Source organism: Ambystoma mexicanum, chromosome 3q (assembly GCF_040938575.1).
Source record: "Ambystoma mexicanum isolate Mex_15411 chromosome 3q, UKY_AmexF1_1, whole genome shotgun sequence".
In the NCBI taxonomy this organism is placed as follows: Eukaryota; Metazoa; Chordata; class Amphibia; order Caudata; family Ambystomatidae; genus Ambystoma; species Ambystoma mexicanum.
The window spans coordinates 690,574,596-690,600,262 of NC_090926.1; positions in this window are offsets into that span (position 1 = coordinate 690,574,596).

Consider the following 25,667-nt stretch of genomic DNA (forward strand, 5'->3'; position numbering starts at 1 on the left):
TTCATGCAAGGCTAGAGCTTTTTTCTGCATGGTGTGTCTTGCGTTTAGCAGAAATACAGACAGAAGTGCTTTCATTGAAGGATGCATTGACGAAAAGCATATGTATCAAATAATTGATGAACATGAACGAAGCAAGCTACACAACAACAATGTTCAACCTCTTTCTTTATGAGATCAAAGAATGCTGATATTTTTAGCTGTCTCTTTCAAAAACAAAAAACTGCAAAACAAGAGGAAGTTAAAAGGAAACGGGCCATTCTGGAGCCTGTGGTGGAAACAATTGAACTGATTGGCAAAAGAGGTCTCAGCTATCGAGCAACAATTGAAGCAGCCCATACCTTAGAAGATGAACGTTTGGATCATGGCAATTTTCTAGAAATTCTTCTTCTGAACAAATTTGATCCTTTACTAAAAAGTCACCTTGAAGAAGTCGGAAAACTTAAAAACCGACATGAATGTGTAAAGGTTGGTAAAGGGCGTGGCAGCCTGGTTACACTGATTTCAAAAACTACTGTTAACAACATCATTGATATTATTTCATCATTATTGAAAAAAGGAATTGCTGAAGAAATCAGAGAAGCTAGAATGTTGTCAATACAGCTGGATACAACTCAGGACATAAATGCTTTAGATCAGTGCTCTATTGTAATTAGATACATTACGGATGTTGTTCATGAGTGTCTTATATCTCTAGTAAACTGTGCATCAACCACTGGGAAAGCTATGTGTCATCTGGTCTGTGATGTTCTGCAGTCAGTGGATATTGATGTATCAAACTGTGTTGGTAATTCAACAGATAGAGCCTCCAAAATGCAAGGGCAGTACAATGGCTTTACAAAATGGCTGAGCAGCAAAGCCCCAGGCCAAATTCATGTGTGGTGCTATGCACATGTACTTAATCTAGTAATGTTGGATGTCACAATACTGTCGCTATACCCGCAATATCGCTGTTTGGCCTGTTGAATTCATGTGGTTTAATTATTCGTGAATCATACCTCCGCATGAACGTGTGGCGTGACAAATGCCAACAGAATAGATTTCATTCAATATCTGTAATTGGGGAAACAAGATGGTGGGCAAAAGATGCAGCACTTACTAAAATGTATGGTACATATAATGACCCAAGTCGCGCAATGTTTGTTGATGTTGTGGAAACGATGCTGGAGTTAGCCAGATCGGATCGCTTCAATGACGATACTAGGTACAAGGCTGAAGCATATGCAAAGTCACTCATTTCATTCCATACTGTTTTGACTGCTCAGATGTATCTATTTATTTTTAAAAATACCACTCCTTTATCTCTGTACTTACAAACACAAGGTTTGGATGTGCTACAGGCATATCGAATGGTAAATGAAACCATAGAAAGACTACAGACACAGGGTCGTAATTTTAGTGATATAATGGATGCAACAAGGAAGTTCTTAATTTGGGCAAATGACAAGCTGGAAGAAAGGGAATGTGAAGTTGTTGTCGAAGAAGACTTCCCAGTGCCTCGGGTACGTCGACAGAAGGTGATGCCTGATGAAACTGCAGCTGATCAACCTATCGTGTTACCCAGTGATAAATTCTGAGTTGAAGTGTTCAATATTGCAATGGACAAGATCATTACAAGTCTGCAGAACCGGTTCACTACCCATGGTCAGCTCTTTGCAGATTTGGCATGTTTGGATCCCAGAAACTTTCAGGAGATCCTGCAGAATCTTCCGAGTAATGCCCTGGCTCGACTAAGCAGCTTGCTTACCCGATTTGATTCAGAAGTATCCACTGAAACATTGCAGACTGAACTACTTGATTTTGCATCAAAGTGGAACAGACTCAAAATGTCTCTTGATAAAGAATATCGAATGTACGCACACGAAGATGATGCCCATTTTCATCTCATTTTTCAAACTGAAGAAGGTGACCATCCTGAGGACAGAGACAAAAGTACAACATGCAAGATGTGCAAGAATTGTGTAGCATGTTGCTATAATGTGCTACGAAGATTCAAAATGTACAGTAGAGCCTATAGATCACTTTCTAATGCCTACAAGGTTACGCAGACATTGTCCTGCTCTCAGTTGGCATGTGAAAGGTCATTTTCAAAGCTCAAGTACATCTTGAACAGACTTTGCAGTTCCCTTACTCAGCCTCATTTGGAAGCCTTCATGCTTATGTCAGTTGAAAAAGATGCTTTGATGACACTTAACAATGATGAAATCATTAATCATCTGGCCTCCAAAAGTAGCTTGTTACAAAGATTGTTAATTATTTAATATAGGCTTCTATACAGTTCTACAGCTTTGCAGGGTTTACATTATTTAATACTGTATGCATAACATGCTGAATGTAATATCTAACTATTCCTCGGTTGGAAGCCTTTATGCACATTCCTTAAACAAAATGATGCTCGATGTTTGGCCCTAAAAAAGGCAGCTTGTTACAAGGGATGTTAATTATTTTATATTTATTATTTAATATTAGCTACTCCACAGTCCTTCAGTTTTCATGGATGTGTGGTATTTAATAATAAAAAAATATATATATGTTCAATTTAATTATCTTTCAAAATCTCAGTTGGAAGCCTTTATGCTGATAAGTGTGAAGTGATACTTTTAGTCACTTGGCAGTGATATCACCATTGATCTGTTTGCTTTGAAGTTAGAATGTTACAAGATATATTGAATATTTATTATTTATTATTAGCTGTTTTACAGTTCTAGAGTTTTCGCAGATTTCTGTTGAATATTTAATATGTATTATATATTATTAGCTGTTTTACAGTTCTAGACTTTCCACAGCTTGCTGTTACTTAATAAAAACATTTGTTACAATCCATGCTTTATTTGATATGTTTCTGACTTTTATTGAGACTGATATTGCACCATGAACTTACTTAAAACATGAATTTTTAAAATCCATATATGATTATAACATGGTTTAAATGCACTAATTTGGACTAATTTTATTCAACATCTTCTTGGGGGATACTTGCAATCCCCTCATAGAAGGGTTGGGCTTACGCGCTATGCACGCTCCTTCGACGAAATATGGGGCCACTTTGAAAAAAAATCCAGGGCCACTTTTGGTTGCCAGTCCAGCCCTGGGCACCACAAGCAGGCACGGTGCACGTCGTTAAGTGACATCTTGTACTCGCAGTCTCGGCATTTCTTGAAACCGGTTCCCGGTGTTGAAGGTGTCGAGGATGAAGACATCTAGAAGGCTTTTTCAAAGAACTTATTGAAAACAGTCGTTAGACGATGAGGCGTGCAGATTCTCACAGACGAAGCAAAAGCTGTCGCAGAAAAACAGAACTGAGGCCAACGGGCGCTGTGCGTGCTTTATTATATCTTCGATGATGTCACCCTCGACGGAGGCCTTCGCGGGACATCGACTCGATAGATGCACAGCGCCCTCTGCCGAAAAAGATTTCCGAAGCAGCTGAAGTTGGACATTACATGTCAAAGATGAGGAATACGTTGGAGGACACAATCCATTTGAATAAGGCTGTACCACCTGAGCTCATGGTAGCGTAGACAGAGCATCCAGGCTTATCTTAGATGGGAGAGAGGACTGCAGACAGGTACAAAGAAGTATTATAAAAAATAAAGGTTTATTTTAAATACAATTAGGCTAATTTAAGTCTTGGGGTAAGTAGTGGTCAAAGTCAAACACATTATAAAAAGAAACACAACGCTTGAATGTACACAGACCAAAGCACATAACCCTATTTGAAACACCTAACAGTAGTTATAGGGAAGCCAAGCTGTTTTAAACACATTCAGTATAGGACACACCTATTCTTGAGGAGTAAAACCAATGGTTACTTTCAGATTTCTTTCAGTAATACCAGGGTAGCAATTATTAATAAGGGGGCCTGTACATCAAACGGTTCTTCAGGCTAAAAGCATTTATAAATCAAAACAGTTGAAGCGTGATGGTGAGGCTGGATTACCACATTACTCATGATTTTATCAAAAATATTTATTCCATACACTAACTATTCAAAATCATATAAAATACACCATATCATACAGGCAATTTTAGCTTATATTACCAAAAAACACTTCCATCTGTCATCCACAGTCATACCAACAAATGTCCACTTACACACTCACACTGAGCAGTGAAAGGGAGGGCCAAACCTCATAAAGTCCCCCTATCACTCAACACACAATTTAAACAATTAATGATATAACACAAATAAATTCTCAGTTTATACACAAGTCCAAAGGTGATTCATGTAGACTCTTCTCATCTACATATGTTTCGGTCACTATTCAGCCATCTGTGGTGGCCAAAAAGTTCAATGGACCTTCTTCAGGACAGATATCAGGGGTGATGATCTCTGCACTCCTGTCTTTCTTGTGTTGATGGAAGGTAAATTCGCCATTCTTATGGTTTCTTGCTCCCTGCAATGTATAAAACATTCACTCATAATCCAGCCTCATTTCTTATGTGTCATAGACATCATAAACAAATTATAGTTGAAAACAACCCATAGTGGTTGTATAGAATCCGTACTAACCTCCACTAGCTACGTGGTGAGGGTAGTATAGGTTCAGCGGAAAATAATTCCAAACTTGCGAGAGTTCTGAATTCCTCAGTCTGCTCGGATTATTCCTGATCTCCAGATGTCACCTGTTGGAGCAGTGTCTACCATTAGCCTATACCGTTGAACTCAATCACAGTACAATAGATGTTATTAGCGCATGAAAATTACCTCTTGTGTCCAAAGAGTGTCCCCTGTTTTGATTATTGCTCTTAAGAGTATTATGGTATACGTCCCACCGCATTAGTACATCAGTGGCTGCATCTGTTTCTGACTGGATGTTCTTGTAATACACAGTATAACCTCTAAGCATAGAGTCATGGATGAGTTACACTTACAATTTACCGGGTGGCCCCCAACCTATATGTACTTACAGCTGGAGGTACACATGTATATGAATCACGTGTCTCTGGTCATTCCAAGATGTTTCTCAGCATTCCGGATCAAGAGGAATCTGTAATATGGTCACACCACCTCAGTACTGATGTGTTCCGAGGCCAATTTATTGACACAATCTACCAGCTACACTCCGCAATTCATCCTGAGTTCGTCAAATATCATGTTATATCAATTGGGCCAGAATCATTTAGACAGAAAACTTTTTGGGACACGCCCCGTAAGGGGCTCAGAGATGTAATCCCTGCATGCAGATGTATTCCGTAGTATTGGACCGAGCCGTATTAGCGGCTGAATACGGGTCTCTGCCAAGTGCTGTGACTCTATGGCATGCCGTACCCTCCAAGCCCTTCATTCATGACACACAGGGTGCTCGAACCCACGTGAATTGACTGCCCCTTTATGCCATGGGCAGCATGTGGAACTTCACGCCCGGTGCATACCATGTAGATGCGGTCTGCGTCTCCCATCTAACACCGTTGCCGTTCCATTCGAATCTAGCGCTGGCTCCGCTCGAGTCTACTTCCTGTTCCAGCCAGTCATGGAAATAGGTGATGGGCTACACTTCGTGGGGCCAAGCCATCAACCTAAAAAGGACTTCTACTCGGCCCGCATTTCAGATGTGTGCGTTATATGAGACTACACTCGCTGGAGTTTCAAATATAAAGACAAAGCGACCACAGTACTTACCGCCTCATGTGCATTGTCGGTGCATGTTAAACACACAGACATCAGACACATTGGCTCAGTGTAGTGCACCTAGCTCAATATGGGCAACCAATGGCCCAAAGTCATCCCACAAAGAATGTGTATGATAAATAGTGAGAGCGAGATAAATACTTTGCACGTCTAGCGCGTAAGGCAGGGTAATGCCTGATGGTTACTTTATACCGACTGGTGCCTACTGGTGCTCCCAGGAACAATACCTGGAGTGACACAATTGCCCATTTCTTTCTACTGGCAGTGAGAGTGGCTGTCGCTGTATCTAATGCATCTGTCTGCAATAATCTATTCCATTCCACAGTGATATTCATACTGTGTTTTACAGTGTCAAGTAAATAGATCCAGCTTTGCTCAACTTTGTGGAGCATCATGCTCATGTCAACCCCTCGGGTGGAGCTCTTAACAGTTTGCAGAATAAACCATTTCATGTCGGTTACCGTATGATTGGCTTTGGAAAAATGTTCAACGAGAGGTTTATCTTTTACTTTATTCCTCAGTCAGGATCTGTGTTCTGAGGTCCTCATCCTGACTTGTCTCATTGTTTTGCCCACATATATAAGCGGGCACGGACACTGGATCAAATAGATCGCATTCTTCGTACGGCAATTCGTATGTTCACGCAGGGACCACTTAATCTTCTTGTATACAAATGCATGTCTTGTCTCAGTAAATGGGCATGCTGCACATTGGCCACATTTATAGTGTCCCACAATGGGGGGGTAAGCCCCCTGATTCAACACTGTTAAAAAGATGACAAGAGGAAATCATCCTGAAAGAAGGAAGCATTATCATCATAGCTACGATGTACAGCTGGTAGAGAAAAGAAAAATTCTGCGGCGATTAACCAGAATGAATAAAAAATCTGACGCTGGAAAATCAAGTAAGGCTGAAGCAGGCCAAGATACAATATGGACACTGGCTGACAACGAAAACATGCTCTCTATCAAAAAGATGCTGAGGAAATGCTCATGGCCATACATGGAAAAAATGCAAAAGCATTCTGGTCGCTTATTAGAAACACCAATGGCTCAACGGATGATGCTTTGATGAATACTGTTGGGGAAGCAAAATGGGTCGCACACTTCACCAGTCTATACAAAACTCTAGCGCCTAGAACAGAGGAAACTTCGACACGCAGTAAGGCAAAGTGTAGGATCTCTGAGGATTTCGAAACAATTCTATCAAAAATCAAGAAACTGTCGAACTCGAGAGCACCTGGCCCTGATGGGCTATCTAATTTAGAACTGAAGAAAAATCCGGAAGCTTGGGCAAATTTAATGAGCAAAATCTTTAAAAAATGCAACCACACAAGAGAAATTCCAGCCTCTTTGTGAGAAGCCACGGTAATTCCTTTCTTCAAAAGAGGTGCAAGGGACGACCCAGCCCAATATCGGCAGATCGCACTATTCTATTAGATGTAATTGGCAAGGTGTTTGGGTCTCTGGCTCTTGACGCTTTTCAGACTTGGCTAAAAGCAGCCGATTTGGCCGACCCTTTTCAATCTGGCTTCACAAAAAACATGGGGACCACAAAAATATTTTGCTGGTGAGTGCCATAAAAGCAAAAACACTCCAGAAAGGTCTGATTGTTTATTTAGCACTAATCGATCTGGTGCAAGCGTTTGACCGAGTATGCAGAGAAAGGCTACTGAAAAAACTGGAAAATAACAACTGCCCAGAAGCAATTACAGGGCCAATACAAGCATTGTATCATAACACCACAATGCGAGTAAGACTGAACAAAGCAGGGGAACTATCCGAAGAGATCAAAACTGCCAGGAGTGTGAAGCAGGGTTGCCCGTTGGCCCCTGCTTTATATAACGCTTTTATTGCAGACTTTGCAGATACTGAGAAGGAGCAGTGAATCTTTCCCCCAACTGAAGGCGTTGTAAAGGTCTCTAGAATCTTCTATGCTGATGAAATTATTTTGCTTGACATGACACCAGTGGGCCTTCAAAGGCAAATAAACAACTTGACAAACCAAAATTTTAGTCTTTGGAGAAAACAAAAAACAAGGAAATAAGCAGAGATGGATTGTGAATGGTACAGCTCTAGAAAAAGTTGAGGTGTTTAAATACCTAGGCGTGACGCCAAGCATCAGAGCTCTCGAACAACCAATGCAGGAAGTCCTTTTTTCAAAAGTACAAATGTTAACATCGCAGACAAAAGCCATTGATAACAAATATGGCCGATTCTCTCTAATTCCAGTGATTGATTTTTACAAACAGAAGGTACCAACAAGCTTACTATATGGAATCAATGCCATGCCACAACTCCCAGAACATATTTGGGTTAAAATAGAGAGCTATTTTTAGAGGAAGATTCTTGGCCTATCAAAAACCACATCTATAATACTAATCCGTAGAGAACCTGTTCATTATCATTAATGGCAATAGCGGCAAGAAATAGGCTGATGCTTTTCAGGAAAACGCTCACTGACCAAAAACAAAGATAATGCAAATTATCAAGGCATAAATGGAGAGTGGAAAGAAAGTCGTTATGAGTAAATGGGCAACAAAAAACAAGCAGATGCTGATAGACATATATATTTCAATTGAAGAATTGTCTACAAACCCAAACAAAGCCACTAAGAAATTGCTGGAAACTGACTGAATTGCGACCTTGGATCTGGCAGAGCAGAACAAGACTATAAGAGACATTCCAAACATCCCTGCAAAAGTGAACACAGTAAGAAACTTTTTGGCTAAATTTCCAGATAAAAAACGAATCAGATTATTCCTGAGGTTCAGACTAAATCAAATTCTGACAAATGAAGTAAAAGCAAGAAGGAACCAAGCAGTTACAAATAACTGCCGGTTTTGTGCAGAAAATGACATAATTGAAACTTCTCGCCATCTGCTATTGGCTTGCCCAGGCACCAACTTACAAAGAGAACAACACCTGTCAAAAATGTTGGCAAGCAGAGACTCTTACAACGCAGAGACATGGTGGAATACATTGGCAAGTGGGTCGAACACAAGATGGGCAATAGGGGTAGCTCTTTTTTTCCGTTCCCTGATGTTAGATCAACACGATGAACAATGAACAAATTTGAATAAAGGAGCTCAAAGTTGGAAAGAACATAAGGAACGTATGGAATTGGTTAAAAACCTTTTTTGTAAAAATTGTAATACAATTAAACAAATAAGAAAAAAAAAACTAAGAATGTATTTGTGTTATACCATTAATTGTTTAAATTGTTTGTGTTGAGTGATAGGGGGGACTTATGAGGTTTGATCCTCCCTTTCGCTGCTCAGTGTGTGTGTGTAAGTGGACATTCATAGGTATGACTGTGGATGACGGATGGAAAAGTTTTTTGGTAATAAACTAAAATTGCCTGTATGATATGGTGTATTTTACATGATGTTGAATATTTACTGTATTGAATACATATTTTTTATAAAATCATATGAGTAATGTGGTAATCCAGCGTCACCATCACGATACCAGGGTAGCAGACACGAACAGTTGTACCATGATGCTCAGCAACAAATCAATAAGTCAACTGGACAATATACGTTTTGTGAATAGTGGAACACTTTATTCTAGGTACAGTAAAAACCTACAGCTACTTTTGTGATGACAAACTGTTACATTAGCCGAGCATAACCTAATAGTCAATTAATGGTGCTTTTGAGATTGGTGAAACACAGATTGAGATAAGCAGTAACTATTGTAACTTATTTTTGGATGGCACACAGCTAACTCAAGTTAGGTAAAACCCATATATTTGTTCAAGGAGCTATCAGCAACTTGGGCAGGTAGACACCCAAGACTTTTTTTGTATCTGTCTAAAACAGAACAGGGAAAGCAAAACCCAGTGTCACACTTTATGAATGACTCAGTTATTCTAGGTAGGTAAAACCTAATGCAGACTTATTCTGGACCGGCTAACAGCAAGTCGGGAAGCAAGACTCAGCTGAGGGACACTCCTACAATTATCCTAACAGGAATAATACATTGAAACCAACAGAATTCCTTTTGGAGAAGCGGCACAACTAATTCACAGGTGAGTAACTTACTTTTATATATACTTTTCAGAATAGTGCAACACATATTCAAGGTAAGAACTTTTGTAACTGTTCACTCTCTGATTTACAGTTACTAACCAACTTCTTTTACAAGAGAGTAACTTTTAAACACTTATTCTCTTTTCTAGGCAAAAGGCCCAATCCTTTAAAAGTTGTTCCCTTATTCATGGAGGATGAGTGTTCACAGTGGCAGATGGGGGTCACTAGGGTCTAGTGACCAACAGGCAGTGTCAGGATAGTTTAAGTAGCAAAGGTCAGAGTTCCTAAGGAAGACTGTTCAAACAGGTGAGTATTTTACTTAAGTTATTTGAGGGTCCATGGGGCTTCACAGAAGACACCCTAGAAGGATTCCAGCAGAGGATTTTGTAAACTGGGCGAGAGACCTCACAATCACAGAAAACACCCCGGAACTACACAGGAATCACAAGAGACTTAAGGTAAGTAAATACCCAAGCCAGCAGAGTACCTCAGTACAGAAGATTTTGCAGCAGGACAACTTCAGCATATGCAGCCAAAAACCTGAACAGTGGATTAATTGTCGTGGTGACTGAAAACGGGATCTTGGAAGGGATTTTGGAGCAGGGATCAATGGGGAAGGCTCTAGGCAAGGTTTTCCTCACGGCCGGATGCGGCTCTGTGGATTTGTAGCCTTTTTCAGGAGCACAGACAGAATATCGCCGGTCGGATTCTCTTTGTTACAAAGGTCCAAAACTCTGGTGAGTTGACTTTTCGGACTGGATCCGGGTCTCTGGAGATCCAGCAGGATGTCCACAAAGTTTCAGCGAGATTCGGAATTTGGAAGACCGTGCACCGCACAATGGCTTGAGGTCCCAGGGTATTGGGGTAATGCAGCCCTGCAAGGTCGCAGCATGGTGTGGGATGCCTCAACATGCTCTGGTTGCTGGAAATCGTCTCAGCCAATTTTCCTTAATCATCCTCTTCGGTTTTGGTTCCAGCGGTCAACTTGTCTTCAGCTTTCAGATTCGGAGTATTTAACAGGAACTACAGCACAACTTCTGTGTCACGACCACACACCCTGGGTCATGTACACAGATACCCAGGCTGGTGGGTGCCATGGGACCATGCCGGGGAATGAATCATTTGTGTCCCTTCAGAACACACAGACACAGGGGGCCCGGCTGAACTTTGTCCTGGCGCCTTTGGTACCTTGGGTTTACTGTATTCCATTTACTTATTTTCCAGGCCTCTTATTTGCGAGGTCCTGGTTGTGGCCTTCTTGGCCCAGCTTCACGTGCCAGGGACAAGGTGGGGCTGGGCGTGTCAGACAGAACAAGCTAATGGGCGTGGCCAAAGAGCTCAGCTATATAAGCCACCCCATCCTCAGAATCAGTGCTTCTCGTTAACTTGCTTTCAAAAGCAAGTTACACTTACTGACACATGGACCAGCAGAGAAATACTCACCCAGGAATCCAACGCTCGCCCTGTCATCTCTCCACGGCTTCCTTCAGGAGTCTGGTCGCTGCAACAGAAGACGACAAGACAAGGTTAGCGCATCGCAACAACAAGAAGCATGCTGCATTTAAAAGCATGTGCGCAGCGCTACAATACAACTCACCTGTAACCTGCAACCGCGGATCCAGTTCTTCATCGCTCCGGTTACAGCATCCGGGTCCGGCGAATACAGGGGCCGGCTTCCGCCACCTACGTGGGAGAAAGAGCAAGAACAGGATTACAGCAGGTAAGGACAATAACTCACCGAACAGACACTTGTTGAGGAACGAATGAAAGATAACGGAAGACGCACAATACAAAGGCAAGAAAGGAAAGGCTGAAAACCAACACGCAAAAGACAGACAGACAAGAATAAGAACAATACTTACCAAAAGAACCGGGTAGTCGCAGCTGGACTGGACTACTGGCCACACGGGACCAGTGAAGGAACTCGGTCCTTGGCCATTAAGCGCCCCTGCCAGAAGTATCAGGAAGGATTGCCCACAGACTCTACTTAAGGTGAGCCAAATGGGGACAGGCACCCACCTTGAGTACAATCCTGGGGGGGGGAGAACGGAAGGGGCGCAAAACCATAGTTAGCATTGCTTAACGTTTCCCTTTGTACCTACGCAGGTACGTGACCCTGGGAAACTACTACCACGATCACTGGTGTCCACACGGCAAGCATGTCCCTAAGACGCATTTCACTCCTGGGAGGGCTTCAACCATGCCCCAACACCACTGCAGAGACAAGGTAAGCATAACTTTCTGCATTCTCAACCTGCATTTTACATGAAGGGGCGGTCTGATTGTCCAATCAGGACAGCCAGCCCACCCAGTGGGATTTATCCCCATTCAGGCAAGGAGGAAGACAAAGGGCTGTGGCGTTTGACTCCACCCGCACTTCCTGCCTTCACAGACAGACTGGAGCATGGGCGGGGAATCCAGGGGACTCCCGCCGAAGACAAAATTCACAAAGGAATTTCCCACCCTGTATGTCAGGGGAAGGAAGGACAGGAAACACTAAAATGGTGGAAAAACAAGACAGGGGCCATTTTGGGAAAATGAGCACCCTTGGGTACCTTTACTGCATCTGTGAACACAGCCAGCGGTAAAGGTGCACCGAAATAGCAAATGTTATCACTGCCACCAGCCATTAAAGGTAAGCTTGTCCCTGTAACAGAATTTTTATAGTTTTAGTGTGAAAGGGGATACATTGCATCTCCCCGGCACGCCAAATAAGGTGGGGTGTGCTGGGTTCACCAACTAAAATGTAAAAGGGATCCAAAGATCCTTCCTACCCTTGGAAACTGTAGTTCTCTCAAGGTCAGATAGAGAAAGTTAAAATGGGAGCCCAAAGGGCAACCCAGCAACAATAGGCAGTATGTGCCAAAAGTTGTCAAAGAGGATAGAATTAAAAAGACACTATGGAGTCTCTAACAAATGACACCCATAAAAAGAGTAAACGACTTCGCACTCAGGAAAAATAATCCACCAGTAAAGAAAAAAGTTCTGGGGTTGACATAGGTCAGGAAGATTTATCATTACTTTGAAAATCTTACCTAAAACATATAGGCATTAATGATGCACATAGAGGATGAGAAGTGTGCTAAGAGTACGTCCCATCTGGTTCCACCATTAATAGGCAAAGAAGAAAAAGGGGAGAGGATAGAGACTGTTGGGTAAGAATTAGTGCAGTTACACTTGTGAGACTACACAAGACTTATCTGCTTGGTATTAGGTAATCCACCTTTCGGTATAGGTCTGTACTACACAAGTTGTTAGTGTGACTGAGCAGCCAGGCCCATCTCAAGAAGAGTAAATGTGAGTTGTAGAGATGAAATCAGTCAATACAGGTAACCAAGTAACACTAACACTCTCAACGTACCAGTTATAAATATATATTTATTTACACATCAGTTTTAGTTAAGCAATCTTTAAAAAGGCAATTGTTTCTAACAGTCAAGGTAACTTTAGAATTACTTTTCAAAGTCAATAAAGTTTCTGAATACACTTTGGTTATGCTAATACCTTTCTCCTACACCCTGAAGTGACTTAAATAACAAGGATAGTATTGCATTTATATTAAACACCAATATACATTTTAGCGTCTGTTTCAGGAAGGAAGGGTTAAGGAAAAATACAAAGGTTAGCACATATTTTCTTATAAAGTAAAGATAGTTTGAATCCTCCAATGATATCTAGGTAAGCCTTTCCCAGCAGTAAAAGCATTCAACAAATTACAACCTATGAGGGACAAGCAATGCCAAAATAAATGGATTCAGAAGGGTGCCTTTAGGGAGTCAGGACAGCCAAAGTCAATTGGACACAGTCTATGTTTATAATGCACTTCTTGGATACAGTCTTTTACAAAGTGAGTTAGTTCAAGAAAATCACTGACGGAACACAAGCCGTTAGGCCTGTGCAAGTGGAGTTGAAGCCAACTCGAAAAGTTAAGCAAGTGCAATTCTCAAGTGAGAAAGCAAGACTGAAGCCATGAAGGTAAGTACCCCAATCCCAAAAAGTACCTCTGGTTTGAAAAAAAAGTTTGTCCAGCTGGATTCCGTCTCGCTACAGCCAAGCAAAACCGGCGTTTCTGAGCCTCAGTTGTGGGGACAAGAGGGAGGTCCTCTGGCGGGCTCCTGCGGCAGTACTCGGAAAGAAATTCGGCAGCTACGGGCTCTCTTCAATTCAGCGGCACTTCGTGGTTTCAGCGCCTCGCAAACAGCACTGATGCAGAACGAGAATCTCTGGTTGGACTTTCCTTGATCCCTCGCTCCTGGCCTCTAATGAGGGGACACTGGATCGGGCTCTCCTGCTTCTGGAGTATCCTTATGAGGCTCCTGGAGCTTTTGGCCGGATTTGTTCCGTGAAAAACATTGCAAGACTGGAGAGGTTCAGCAAGTCGGGGATTGTGCCAAAGTAGAGTTCGTCACGGGCTAGTTGGTCCCACCAGTTCAAGGGGAGAAGCCGTTCCGCCCGGAGCTTCTCTGTCACTACAAAAAAGGAGGTCGCACAGCAGCAGGGCTTCTCCTGGAAATTCAAGGTCCAGGAGGTTGCAGCAGGCTTCTCGTCACGGTTTCTTCTTTGGATGTTTCTTCCAAGGGTTGACTTTGCCTCTAGTCCCAAAACCCTCACTTTTTGTGCGAGTTTCCCATTCATTCACAGCCTAGGCGGTCAATCACACAGCAGGGTGGTTGTCCTTCCCGGATTGTCACCCGGCCCATCAGGACTGGTTTCGTGCAGGCATACCTAGAGACAAAGGACAGGGGAGATTTGGGACCCTCCCTCACTTCCTGCCCTTACAGACACACTGGAGCCAGGGGCGGGCTTCAGGGCTGAAACCAGCCAAAAGGCAAAACACACAAAGGGTTCAAATCCATCTCAATGCACAGAGTAAAATCCAAGAAAGACTTCAAACACAGAAAATGGGAAAAAAGGCCATTTTGACAAAATGGTCACCCATGGGTGCTGTACAGCAGCTGAGTGTTCAGTCTGCAGTAAAATCGCACATTGGTAGTGAAAAGTAAACCACTGCCACCAGCCATTTAAAGCAGTAATGGTAACACATTTTTACATGAGAAAGTAGGATAAGGGGCTACTAGGTAACCCCCCCAACACTCCACATAAAATGGTGTGTGCTAGACCTACAAAGTAAAAAAAGGTAAGTAAGATCAATTTCACCTTACTATTCTTGGGAACAGTAGTTCACCCAAGAAAAGGTATTTAAACCTTAAGAATAATCCAAAGGATTTCTCACTGATAGTGTACTGAGGGTGATGTGTGTCATTATACAAAAAGCAGATGCCTATGCAGTTTGTCAGACTCCAAAAACAGTAAAAACATAAAATCCTACTCGGGGGGGGAAAAACACGAGAGTGAGAAAAAGGTCCCACTAACTCAGGAGTTAAAACTAAAAAGTCCTAAGACCAGCAAAAGAGTTGGGGGTCTCTAAGGTAGGAGGATATTAGCACACAAAAAAAAATTCTCCCTAACAGAGACCATATGGGGAGTCCATAGGTCCAGAGAGGGGGCAAGAAAGAGGATGTCGGTGATAGTCTGCCTGGATGTTGCATTGACGTATCGGCAATGGGCAGGGCCTGGGTTGGAGACCAGGAGTGCTTTCTTAAACATTTTCCTTCAAAGTTTCGAAAGAGAAGTAGCATAGGTAATAGAGTAACAGTAGATAGGGGAGACGGAGAGCACCATGAATGTAGGGGTAGGGGAGCAGACAGAGGGACTGCACAGTGCACAACGAACTCACCAGGCAGCCTAGCAGCAAGACAGGGGAAGGCGAATCAAATGAGCAGTAAGTCAAGTGTTCAGGAGGGATAAAGCCTAAGTTACAACAAGCAGTAGAAAGCACGACAAAAGGGAAATGAGATAACAAAACCGAGGCGAACACCTAGACACACCCAGCATGTCAGAATTCCCCTCATAATAGAACACTAGTATTGCCTTGAGAAGGCAGAGTACAATGTAGTGTCATGAAGCAAAGAGTGTGATACATGCTTGAAAAGGGCAGGCTAGGCAGACATTCAGAATAGAAACAATAGCGCTTCAACCAGCAGACGTATACTCAAAGCATGTTATGCTCTTAGAGGCCTATATAATCCTCATAATGCAAAGCAACTACACAGCAAGAAGTGTGTTTTTGTGTGTTACCTTCCCTTCCTTGATTCATGTAACCTTTTATTATAGCAAAGCACGTACCAGCTTCAAACAGCTTGATCATGCATGCATGCATGCAAGCAAATATGCTTACATATGTAGTTAAGTAGGCCAGTGCAAGAGCCCCGTATGCTTACATACTGTACCAGTAGGCAGTGAAATCAAATTCACTTTTAGTCTCCATATTAAGGGAATAAACTGCAGTCTGCCTGGAGGGACAGTAGACAGCACAAAAACAAGTATGACAGAGTCCTTAACATAAGCCCTACATAGATGGTTTACCAACTGGCTAGGGACTGATAAATTTAGCCACTTGCTAAAAGGGGGGGGGTACTTCTCCAATGATTTACCTACATCACACAGATGGGGCAAGGAACTACATTTTCATACTATACAGGTTAGGATTAGAAGCTGAGGTTCTTCCCACTGGACGATAACATTTTTGATGGTAAGGGGATTTCCAATATAGACCATATCAATATGTCATGACAACCCCATAGGGCGAGCTGGCTTGCTGTGACCTTTGTCATCCAATCCATCTTTAAGTCAGAATTCCTATTTTGGCGATTCACGGGACACTGTTTGAGGCTCCTAAAATGTTCTGTCTCCTCCACACCCCTGTCTGTTTAGGTTCCTTTGTCTTTTTGGCAGACCAAAGGAACTCCTGAAATTGTCGCCTTGCTGATACAACTCATACAAGATATATACAATTGGGTCACCTCCAAGATGCTCAATATCAGTGGTACCTCTCCAAAGCAATCATTCAGCATACACTTTGTTGTAACCTGACTTTTCCTATTTAGTGGTATCAACCTCCCAAATCAACACCCACTCTAAAACCTCACATATACATCCCCACATATTCAACGCTATCACATCATTCTACCGCTGTCGACACTCCACTTTCATGCATCTCACACATAAGCACACACCAAAACTCAATCACACAGGCACAAAGGTAAAACCAGAAACTACCATATATGAACCACTTTACATTGACAAGTTAGTTAGCAATCAAGTATAAATCTTTAAAAGCTTTGGCAGCAACCCTCTCTAAATGCGAAATTTTGTGAACAACCTGGCAACTACCAATGTCAGCCTGACTGGTATACACTTTGTGAAAAACCAGAGGGTGTTCCACAACCTAGTCCACGGGGATCCCGTAACTCAGGTGGCCAGTGGAAGGCCGTCGCTTTTGGATCCTGACCCTGGGGGTGGACAAGCGAGGGAGGATCACCTGGGTAGGGGGTCCTCAGGGAGTGGGGGAGAAACACCCAATGCCGAAACATGGATTCACCCTATTTCCACAACCCATCTAACCACTATTCCCACTTATTTTATGGGAAACTACAACTTCCATAATTCCTCCCCACTTCTCCGTGACAAAAGTACTGCACCAAAGAAGATTAGGAATGAGGTTACAAAGATTGCCTCCACTGACTTGCATTGGCCCTGTCCCTGCCCCTGTAACAAGGCCAGGCAGAATCGGGCATTTAACTCCAACAATGTACACCTGCCACTTATTAGCACCTCCTGTGAAGATAAAAGGTGGCGCACACAAGCACACTTTGAGCGAGGCCTGGAACGAGAAGGAACAGATCTTCCGAGGCTGTTGCGAACCAGGCTGTGGAAGGTGGAAGGCCAAAGGGCTTATCGGCAGTGTAACGGATCAAGAGAGCCAGGCAAGATGTCCATGCTTTCACGAGGCCACAAGCGTTCGAAAAGCAAAGCCGAGCGAACAGAGAAAAGAAATCTTCAAGTTGTCAGAAAGCGGCCCACGAACCTCCAGGGTGAACGGCCATGTAGGGGAGGAGCAGAAGAGGCGTTGGTAACGGCCTTGAGCTGCAGAAATGAGATGAAAGAAATCCAATTAACATAGGCAGTGAGTTATCAAGGGAAACAAAAGTCTGGTTTATGTTAAAGGGAAAGTGACTGTAATTTGTAAAGTTGAAGGTTGCGCGTGTGGCAAAAAAAACACAAATGAGGAGTACAGTTGTTAAAGTATAAAGATACAGTAGCAGAGTGGTCCTACGAGAGAATGTCGCACATTCAAAAGTCTCTGTGAAATGTTTATGGAAGTTGAAAGATATTGCAAGTGGATGGAAAAAGAAACCGCAATAAGGAAAGAAGATTGCATAAGAGGAAAGTGATATTTGTGAACTGTGAAATGTGCCAAGCGGGCAAAAGTAAAATTTAAGAACTGTCGAGAAAGGCCAAGAAGGTAAGTGAGAGAGAATAGAACTACAAGTACTAGGAGGCATTGGTGCTACCAGAGAAAATAACAAATTGAAGGATTGTTGAAAGAGAAGTCGAAGTGGTCATGCAGAGGTGTACGTAAATTCCTTGCAGTCGCGAAAGTCTTTGATAGTGAAAAAGATATATGTGATAAAAACGTGGGGAAGGGAACCCCCACGAGAGCAAGACAGGCTTGAGCCCGGCAGAGGGAAGTCTGTCCAGAACTGTGACAAATTGAGAATATATGAACTGAGTGTTAATGGCAAGGCGGGCAAAGCCGCAAGAAGGGAGTTATCGGAGGTTGAAAGCCTAAGAGTGAACTGTTCAATTGTACCAGTAAGCCAAAGTGTGCAAGACTGACAGAACTGTGCCATCCACCCATCCTTTGTGTTTTGAGAAACTCTCTAGACCCCATGGGGTTGAACCTGGGGAAGCGAGTTTGTGCTGAAGCCATTGTGACATTTCCTTTTGAGACACTCTTTTTACTTTGTATTCCCTTAACACATATGTTCTAAGAAGGAGGGCAAGGTTAGGTTTACTTAGTATAGGCCTTCTTATTTGACAAAACTGACTTGAAAGTGTTTTGTTATTGTTTAATTGTCGAGGTTACTCCCATTTTAGAGTTAGGCCCAGTTAGGAATTCTACCATCCCAGTCAAAAGTGTAAATAAAGGTTTTCGAAACTTGCATCCATTGGGTCTGTGTCTACTATTGATTCCATGGCTTCCTCACCCCTGTAATACATGTTTATAATGGACAATCTTCATGTCGGTGGTGTAACTAAATAAATCAAAATAAATGCACCCATGCATACGCAATCATTCACCATACACTTTGCTGTAACCTGACTTTTGCCATCTAGTATTCACACTTGCATGCATTAGCACACTTCCATAAACGTGTGGACTGATTTAAACCCTAACACTAGCATGTGCGCATTCATTACACATTTTCTTGCTGAGCTTGTTCCATATCGCACTGCGATGAGAGGACGCAGACAAGAATGAGAAACAGTGGATTAGGGATGGTGGTAGGCAAGGGGGATGTTGAGGTGGCTGTACTTCCATATGATAACTGTCCTCTTCCACAAATTCTCTATCGCAATTTTAACTACCCATCACTACCACTGATTCATGTTGGTTGTGAATCACTTCCTCCAATCCATCTTTAAGCCAGAATTCCAATTTTGGGATTCTAGGGATACTGAGGCCCCATTACTTTTTTGCTTTTCCCCCGTCTCAGGTTCTGTGTTTTTGGTGGCCCATGGAACTCCTGAAAGTGTCAACCTGCCCATACAACTCTTTTTACCTTGTACAAGGTTTACAAAATTGGGTCGCCTCCAAGGTGTCCAATCTCAGGGGTACCTCTCAAGCGCTCAATTTTTGTCCTAGAGTGACTATCACCCCACACAGGTTTGAGGGAGTAGGTTGGTGGCAGCAATACTTTAAATTTGGGTTCACTAAGGGTGCCAAGCCATTTTACCATACTGGTAGCCCAATGTACCATTCTGGTAATCATGGGGGTACCAATGGGTTGTTCTCCCATTTTGTGTTTCAGGACTTTTTGTTTGGGAGGTGACAACGAGATAGGTTTAAAATGTCCATTAGGAACATGTGGGCTCTGTGAAGCCAAAAAAGGCAGCCGCTATAGTGGTCATAAGTATCTTTGACTGGTGTAGGTGCTCCTGATTATCCTGCTCAATTCCTGTGGGGATGGTAAAGGTCAAGTGGCTTCCTACTGACCAACCAGCATGGTTGGTTATTGGAACCTCAGCTCCCAGCCCGTTTTAGTGATTTGCAGGCTTACCTTTGGCCAGCACTTTGTGCAAGGATGTTTAGGCCTGTTCCTGACCCTGTGGCCCTCGCTTGCTTTCCTGTTCCTAACTGGAAGGTGGCAGGACTACCGATCTGCTGAAAAAGTTTACCCGCTGATTCCCGCCGTTTCTGCGATTTGTAAAGTCCTCATTTTGCTAGCTAAGCTTAGTGGCTTGGGCAGATCCCAGTTTGGGTTTTTTGCTACTCAATGTTCAATATGGTTACTAGAAGACTCCTGTGACTCCCCACATCTGCCAGGTCAAGCTCTCCACTCAAACAGTTTTCTTGGTTATTTCACTGCTGTATACCACCATAATTATCAGATTGGCCGAAGATTGTTGCTGAACTCCACAGGGTGGTTGATCCCTCAACTACCTGCCAGATCTCCATCTTAGGATGTCTTACGGTGCAACCAGCTGTTGTCCCCATCCTGGAACTGTTTGCTGCAGTCTTCTTCTGTTTGTCAAGCTATTGGGAGCGGTTTCTCAGGTTTCCTTTTCTTCATGAAGTCTTTCTCGCCAGGTTTTTCACTCCCAACTTAAAGTTAGATATACGGAGAAGAGCCTTTGTGGCTTTCCTTGGCTGCAGGCATCTTCGTCGGCTACTGGTGCAAGTCCTGGACAACTGAATCCAGACACCCGCACCTGTGTAAAAGAGCTGTTTACTAGACAGGCTGTTTTAGGTTGCTGGAGCCGTTTTCAACGAAGCCACCCACACGATCGATTACCTTGGGGTCCTGGGGTGGGTGACGACATACTAACCTCCATGGTTTCACCCAGGTCTGTGACAGATTCCTGGGAGGTAAGTCTTTACTGAATTTACAATAGACTTCTATTGGGCGTCTTTTTATGATACTACTTCCTCTAGGTCTGGGACCATCTTCCGACCTTTGGAACACTTCTTTTGGGTCTCCACTGACCTTCCCTGAGGTTGAGCAATGCAGAATCAATACCTGTGGTGTGAACGGCATAACTTTTTGCATTCATTCCTATGGAAATGTAAACTTACCGAGAACTCCCCTAAAATTGCCTCTGCGGTACTGACCATTTGTGTTGGATCCCCTGGGGGTTCAGTGTGCTCAGGACAAAGATTCATATTTGTAACACTTTATTTTCATTTTTAAAGTTATACTTTACATGTCTGTTACAGTGAACGTACTTTAAACACTATTTCTCTTGACCATGTTTATATTTTTCCCTGAAATATTTTGGTGAATGTTACTGAAATGTCTAATTGATACTTTGACGCCTTTGGCTATGGTATACAATAGTTTTATTTTCGCTATGGCTACAACGTATTATGTGACTGTGCATTAATGCTTATATAATGCCCTAGTAGTCTAAATGATTGTGAATTAATGTTCTAGGGCTTCGGGATTGTATGCATATTTTAATTGTGGTTAAAATGGTGTTTCCCCATTTAACCCATACTCTACCATACGTGTTAGGTGCTGGTAACCAGATCTAGGGACCTTCCAAATATACTAGGGCTGGGTTGTCTTTAGGACACTGTATATTATGTGCGTGCCCATAAGAAGCTTATCCGCTCTAGGTTACATGGTAATCTGGTTCTCCCCACGCACTTACTGTTTTTATAACATGCTTAGTATATTTTAATATGGTATATTACATAGGTACTTAATTAACCTGAGTTTTATGTGTGTTATTTAAATAAAGTATGTATTTTTCAGTAGATCGTGAGGTGTACTTTCTAGTGATGCGTTGGGACTAATCATACTGTTGTGTCAGCCTGCTATCCCTCCGTAAGAGTGAATCCTTGTCACTCTGTCCATATTAGCTACATTAAGAGTGGTTTGGCTTCCCTTTTCCTGGCGTGTTAGACTTCCCCATAGGGTTAGTGGTTGTAGAATCCTCAAACGTTGGTAGAAAAACTGCCTTAAAAATCTTCTACAAACATTTAAGCATTTCTTTTCTCCATTCTTCACGAACCACCCTTAATTGTATTGCTCACACACCTTTCACTAATCAAACACAACCTCCATGTCCCTCTACCTTGTCTTGTCGCACATAGACACACTTGTGTACAGGCGCGTTATAAGTGACTCATCATATCATTACTACTTCCTTCATCTTATATTATAACCCACAAGAAAAATGGGTTGGGTTTGGTTTGTAGCGACAGAAGTAACAAAGCAAGTTTATGTCCTGTTGCGCGGAGGAGTGCAGACTATAAGTAACCAGGCTCTGTGGATAGTTTTTGGGTGATGCGTGTGTCACGGGCATTTGAGATATGTGTCCCAGTGCAGGGATACGGTTCTATTTACGTTAGTGTGTACTGGGAACAAAGGGTTCAATTGGTGCATGCAAGTGGCTTAAGTGATGTGCGTAGAATATGGTGGAAAGCAGGAATAAGGTCAGGTTAGAGAGGGGTACATACGAGATCTCAGGGGGCACTCCAAATATCAGTCAATATAACTGTGCAAACATCACAATCGACGCCCTACGGGCATAGATGTTCAAGCGCGAGCATCACAATGGACCCAATAGGAGCACATAAGAACGATAGCACATAACAAATCAAAAGGCTCAGGACCAAACATCATACTGCAAATATCACAATTGACTCGGGTGAACAGGATCCCTCTCTGCTACAACTGGATCTAGTGCAGGTAATTCACGAGACTTACCAGGAGCAAACATCAATGTGTACTCCTAAACGGGTGCACATAGAGTTCATCAAAGGAGGCCCCTTTACAAATAGCCCATTAGTTTGCATTTATCAGAGGGCAGATAATGCCCCTAAGAGCAAATCATGCTAATGTCGTGTTTGGCCCTGTGGAAGACAATGTCCTAATGGAACCTCTAAGCGTCCTGTTCTGCCATCCTGCCTCTTTATTGCGAAGTGCCACACACCTTATTTTGGTCCTTCCAAAGAGTTTGCAGTTCTATTGTAGGATGGAGGACCCAGTGATTTTGTCAAACTGTATAATCCATAAGCTTGGTGCTGAAGAAAAAAAAAAAGAAAGAAAAAAAGAGTGAGGAGTAACAATTTTGGAAAATATATCGTGGCTGCCAATAAATTACACACATTACTCCTAAACTTGAATTAATACTATGCTAAAACAAATCAAAATAAAACTTACCTTAATGCATACTAATCTCATGAGGGACATCTCAAAAGCCCTGACACAAGAAAAGCCATGAGGTCCGGAAACACAATGGAAAAACAACCCAAACTGATTCTCGGAGCCAAATTTAACCCTTTTGATTGAACTTTAAAGTTCACGAAGAAAAACGTTTTCCCACTCTATGGAGCAGCTTTATCAGAACCCTGGTGTTCCACGTTTTTCTGGCACCAAACATTCCTACAGAGAGGGATTTAACAAAAATGAAAAATTGGGCATCATATTGGAACATGCAGACATCACATGGGACGCAATCTCAAGGAAACGGTCGATGGGAAAAGAAAATATTTCAGAAAAAGTCGGTTCTCACCGACTGCCCACATGTTGCAAAGATCCCTCCAGCAGTCTTACCAATATCACCTTCGATACAATATTGTAAGTGGTGAGTGGGTGTGTTATCCTGGCATGTCAGCACTAGGCGCTTTAAGGTAATGTCACAGTTCCTACTAGAAGAAGGGACTTTGCTCAGACGGGAGTGTCGGTCTGGAAATGAGTCCCAGCTAGTGGGAAGTGGGCAAGGTGCTCGTCCTAATATTCAAGGCAGCCTATTGTGACCAAAAGGTAACCCACTTGCACTCTTGCCGGACAGAGTCCCTAAGAAATGTACTACAGTTATGATTGATCAATTTATACTTTCAAAAACAAACATTTTCATGAAATCTTCAAAAAACAATATTTCTTTTATTACATTAATACCAAAGCGTCCATACCTGGGCGTTAAACTAATGTCACATCAAACACTTAATAAATATTCTTAACAAATCCAAAGGAAAGTATTGCATCACTTCACAGAAAATGCGGATTCCTTACAGTCAACTCAAAGTATTTTTTAGAATAGTCAGAGCTTTGAGTTGTCCTTCACAAGTGTTGTTCTGTTCAGCTACAAGTAGTAAATCATAGTTTACCTCTATACTTTACTTTTCTAAAAAGTCCTACTCTCTTTATACTAGTAAGCTCGTAAGGACCGTTTTTATATAGTTGAGTTGCGCTGCATTGTGTCTTGCTTCCAAAAAGTGTGTAGCAACTGGTGATTTAAAACTTTTAGTTCTGATGTTGGATTTATGTTCCATCCATCCATCCCACCTTTGCCTTACACATTATCATCCCCACATAATAGTAGCTGCACGGTTATCTCAATGCATACACTACATTCATGGAGTCACACAAACCAGTATGTTTATTACCCTTTCAACGATTTGATTTCAATAAGTCGGAGTATGCGAACCTGCCATGGTAACATCGCGGGAACAAAGTTACTGAGCACCTCGAGAGTTGTTGCCTGCATTAATATGGCAACAGTCGAAGCAAGTTTGCTTAACGATGTATGTTATATATATGGGATACATTACTCACCGTAATCATATATTTCTGATGCTTTTATCTGCTTAGATTCACATGCTGTGCATAGGCCGACATCTAGTGGAAGCTGCAGAGTATTACAGTTGTTTTTGAAACTCGAAACGGGACATCTACAGGGCGAGCCAGTAATACTATCCCTAGTGTGACGTCCACTGTAACCATGGTACTTCACAAGTCAAAGTCCCTCAGGTTGTTTTGATTCTGACATGAGGTAGGATGAACTGTAGCGCAAGTACAGATGTATCAAAGCAGATAAAAATCAGAAAAGCACATATAACATCTATTCACCTTCTCTCAGGGGAGGAAGGGTGGGCCCATGTGAATCTAAGCAGATACAAGCATCAGAAATATATTTACGGTGAGTAATATCTCTTCTGAGGCTTGTGGAATCTGCTTAGATCATATGATATGCATAAATTAGCAAGCAGTGTTAGAAGGTGGCGGGTTATGAGAAGGTTCAGCAGCAAATAGATGTTTTAGAACCGCTTTCCCCACCTGTGTATCTGCTTTGGAATGAGCGATAATGCAGTAGTGCTGAGTGAAAGTGTGTACTGAGCTCCATGTAGCTGCTTTGCAAATGCTGTCTAAGGGGACATTTGCGATAAATGCCAGTGTAGCTCCTTTGCTACTTGTGGAGGGAGCTCTTGGTGTTAAAGGCAGTGTCTTGTTTGATAACAAATAGCACAGTTGTATACATCTGACTATACATCTGGAAATGGCATTTTTGGAAATGGAGTCTCCTTCTCTGCGTGGTGCTATGGAGACAAACAGTTGGTCTGTTTTCCTAAGCGGTCTGGTGCTGTTTACATAGTAAAGGACTACTCTCCTTACATCTAGTGTGCAGAGTTTTACCTCAGCGGAGTCAGTTGGATTCTGGAAGAAAGCCGGTAGCTCAATGGACTGGTTCACGTGGAATTTAGAAATAAACTTAGGAGAGAACCTAGGGTGTGTGCGTAAAACCAGTTTATCTTTATGGACAGTAAAGAAAGGATCTTGCAGAGCCTGAATTTCACTGACCCTTCTTATAGATGTAATAGCTACTAAGAAGGCCGTCTTATAAGTCAGGTGTTTGAGACTGCTTTATGCATGGGCTCGAATGGGGGGCCCCATGAGTTTAGATAGCACCACGTTAAGGTCCCATCCTGGTGGTGGGTTAGAAATAGGAGGGTGAAGTCTCTTTACTCCTTCCATGAAGGCTTTAACTACTGGTACTTTCCACCACAACACCTTGCTATGGCAAGTGGTGTATGCTGACAGGGCTGCCAGGTGTACCTTCAGTGAGTTACAGACCAGTCCTGCATCCAGCAGG